The following is a 3,893-nucleotide window of genomic DNA, read 5'->3' as shown; positions in this document are numbered from 1 at the left end:
AATTTTTTAACTGTTATAGAAATGACCAAATATACATAGAATGATTAGAAAGATAACAACATAACCAGAGGACAAAACCAAGTCCCAAAAACTAAGGTATACCCTTGAGTGATTGCTTTTTTAACTATGTAACATTTCCTGAAATTAAAATATGAAAATAAATCCTCCTCTTAATACTGAACATCATGTACAGCTTTAAGACATAACATATAAATGTTCATCTTCAGCTGAATGTTATCTCCTTATATTGTTACATATTATAGGTATACTCTTGTAAAGTTATGTGTGATTGCTCTCCTGAGTCCATAAAAATTATAAGTAATAAAAATCGTGGGCGGCACTTGATTAACGTTGGCATTTTTCACACCTACTACGCTACCATGTAAATAAAAAGTTTTGAACTGCACAGGGAGAGAGATTGTCTATCCTTACCTGCAGATTAATGATTTACAAGGGCTAACAGTCTGACCCCCACCTAACGAAGGTTACCACAAAAACCAATGGGAATGGTTGAAATCCTTTTTTTTGTCTAAGCATTAGATTGCAGTGCTGTACTGAAACGCCTTAAACCACCAAAATTACTTCAATAATTTTCTTATTTCTTCAGGTAATACCTGACAAACACACTATGACTGAAGCTCAGTGGTTAAAAATGGGCATCCAAGAGGGATATGCCTATGCAAATTGCTAAATGACAAAAACAGCTGTAAAGGTAAACCTTACATACTGTATTTTAATTTTATTCATATGTATCATCCCGATTGTCCATATCAACCAATCAATGTTCAATCTTTGACTATATGGAAAATAATACTTTGTTACATAGATATGGACAACAACTCCAAATTTAGTTTGGATATTTCTGGTTCTCATTAAATGAACCATGCTGGTCTGCAGCAATCATTTGTCCTGTGACTTTCTCCTGCTTGCTTATCCTTCAGTCTATGTGACCTGTAAGGAATGTACTAGTCCAGTCAATAAGTGACAACAGCCTTGTACATGGAGTAAAATAACTAGGGAGTGTTATGTGTGACAAGGAAAATATAGAAATTTAGAAAATGCATGATGCTGCTACTGTATTATTACTGTTACTGAACAAAGTATAGAGATGCAGAGCATCACTGAGCAGAATCGAGGGGTACAGGGGTCTCTGAACAGAGTATAGAAATACAGGACATTACAGAGCATAATATAGGGGTACAGGGGTCTCTGAGAAGAGTATAGGGGTACAGGGGTCTCTGAGCAGAGTATAAAAATACAGGACATTGCAGAGCAGAGTATAGGGGTACAGGGGTCTCTGAGAAGAGTATAAAAATTCAGGACATTGCAGAGCAGAATATGGGGGTACAGGGGTCTCTGAGAAGAGTATAGGGGTACAGAGGTCTCTGAGCAGAGTATGGGGGTACAGGGGTTTCTGAGCAGAGTATAGGGGTACAGAGGTCTCTGAGCAGAGTATAGGGGTACAGNGGTCTCTGAGCAGAGTATAGGGGTACAGAGGTCTCTGAGCAGAGTATAGGGGTACAGGGGTCTCTGAGCAGAGTATAGGGGTACAGGGGTCCCTGAGCAGAGTATAAAAATTCAGGATGTCACAGATCATAGTATAGGTGTACATGGGTCTCTAAGCAGAGTATAGAAATATAGGACATCGCAGAGCAGAATAGCTGTTGCACACCAAGCTTTGCACACCTGGATTGGGGGGATTTTCTGCCATTCTTCTTTTCTGGTGCTCTCAATCACAGTCAGGTTGGATGTGGACCGTCGGTGGACAACCAATTTCAGGTCTCTCTAGAGATATTAGGGTTCAAGTCAGGGCTCTGGCTGGGCCTCTACAACAATCACAGAGTTGTCCCTAAGCCACCCCTGTGTTGTCTTCACTGTGTGCTTTGATTAATTGATAGGAGGTGAACCTTTGGCCCAGAGATCCTGAGCCCTGTGGAACATGTTTTCATTTAGGATATCTCTGTACTTTTCTACATTCAGCTTTCCCTCAACCCTGACCAGTCTTCCAGTTCCCGCTGCTGAAAAACATCATGATGCTGCCACCACCATGCTTCATGGTTGGGATGGTATTGGCCAGGTGATGAGCGGTGCCTGGGTTCCTCCAGACTTGCGGTTTAGAACTGAGGCCAAACAGTTCAATCTTCATTTCATCAGACCAGAGAATCTTCTACCTCACACTCCAAGAGTCCTTCGGGTGTTCTTTGCAAACTCCAAGCAGCCTTCATGTGTTTCGAGGAGAGGCTTCTGTCCTGCCACTCTGCCATAAATACCAGATCTGTGGAGGGCTGCAGTTCTGGTTGTCCTTCTGAAACTTATTAGTCCCATCTCTGAAGCTCGGTCACTTTAACCATCGGGTTCTTGGTCAGCTCTCTAACTAAGGCCCTTCTCCTAATAGCACAGTTTGATCGGGCGACCAGGTCCTCTTCTGGTTGTGCCATACTTCTTCCATTTGAGAATTATAGAGGCCGCTCTGCCCTTACAAACCTCCAGTGCTGCCTTCCCCAGTTTTGTAACAGTTCGGTGTCTGAGCTCTGGAGGCCGTTCCTGGGACCTTATGGCTCGGTTTCTGCTCTGATTGTTAGCTATTTTCAGGGGCTTTGTAATTAATCTGTATAGTCAGCAAATTGAAAGGACCTGATAGGATCTCCAAGTGTTGACAGGTTAGAGCAGCCTTCCTCCAACTTTTTACCATGGAGGAACCCTGGAAATAACTCCAGGGAACCCCGGCTTCAATTTGTATAACCACAGCTCACAATACCATAGTGTGGTGTTCAGTGGGAAGAATTCCTTTTCCATTGCTGGCCATTGGGAAAAATGTCACCCTTACAGATAGCCAAAAAGATCATTGGAATCACTTAGTCTGATCTTCTGAGCCATAAACTGCTCATTGCTCTAGGATCCCCCAGCAACCTCGGGAGGAACTCTGGTTGGAAGACTTTGTGTTACATTTTACCCAATGTTGGAGCTTGAAATGCCATTCTGAATTCTGCCAGCTTTGGACACTGCCGCTAATGTATTAAAACAGAGGTTGTGGCACATAGAAGTAACTGGTGATGTTTTTCAAATGAACAAGTCCTAGTTAAACATTCACCTTTTTAGGGGCAGTAAAAACTTTACAGCATCAATAAAGGTCACATTATGGAAGGATCAGGGTCATATGGTGAAGGGGGAGGGGTACATGTAATGGGTACATGTAAAGGACATATCTGAATTGTGGATTTGTACACAACCAGGACTGATCTTCATTTTTCAGTAATTGACGGAGATAAGAACTTTATAGTTACACCTCAGCAGCTTTCATCTGTCAAGACAAAAACATTGCAGGTAGCTGTTTGCTGCTTACTATAAACAGCCCCAGGGTGATAACACGAGTCTGCAATGTACGACCGTGTCCTATTACAGCCACCCATAGAGAATAATGACTGAACCTGACGACTACCAGGATTTATCCTGAACCCTAAAGACTCTAGGGTAACAAAAACTACCCCTACACTGTGCACAGATACCAAGAAATACTCCTGGGGTACAGGGCAAGAGAAGTGATAGTGTGCATAGTCCATACAAACCGAATAAGAACAGATACTGGGAATTACACCGGGGTACAGGGCAAGAGAAGTGGCACTGTGCAGAGTCCATACAAACCGAATAGGAACAGATACTGAGAATTACACCGGGGTACAGGGCAAGAGAAGTGATACTGTGCAGAGTCCATACATATAGAATAAGAACATACTGAGAAATACACCCGGGGTACAGGACAAGAGAAGTGGTACTTTGCAGAGTCCATACGTACAGAAAAAGAACAGATACTGAGAATTATATCCGGGATACAGGACAAGAGAAGTGGCACTGTGCAGAGTCCATATGTACAGAATAAGAACAGATACTGAGAA

The 3,893-nt window shown here is 42.5% G+C and overlaps 1 protein-coding gene across 4 annotated transcripts in view; it reads left to right on the top strand.

The window, feature by feature from the left end:
• Positions 1-3,893, top strand: part of EPO (erythropoietin) — a 99,780-nt gene that overhangs the window by 50,895 nt on the left and 44,992 nt on the right. For 3 of the 4 annotated variants that reach the window (XM_072399231.1, XM_072399232.1, XM_072399234.1), the window contains one exon: positions 608-712. The exons of the other annotated variant lie outside the window; for it this stretch is intronic. The gene's annotated coding sequence lies outside the window, so the exon portion shown is untranslated. The remainder of the gene's footprint in view (positions 1-607; positions 713-3,893) is intronic. 4 annotated transcript variants of the gene reach the window in all.

Source organism: Pyxicephalus adspersus, chromosome 2 (genome assembly GCF_032062135.1).
Source record: "Pyxicephalus adspersus chromosome 2, UCB_Pads_2.0, whole genome shotgun sequence".
Taxonomy (NCBI): domain Eukaryota; kingdom Metazoa; phylum Chordata; class Amphibia; order Anura; family Pyxicephalidae; genus Pyxicephalus; species Pyxicephalus adspersus.
Note: the sequence above shows the minus strand (reverse complement) of the source record. Positions and strands in the feature narration are given on the sequence as shown.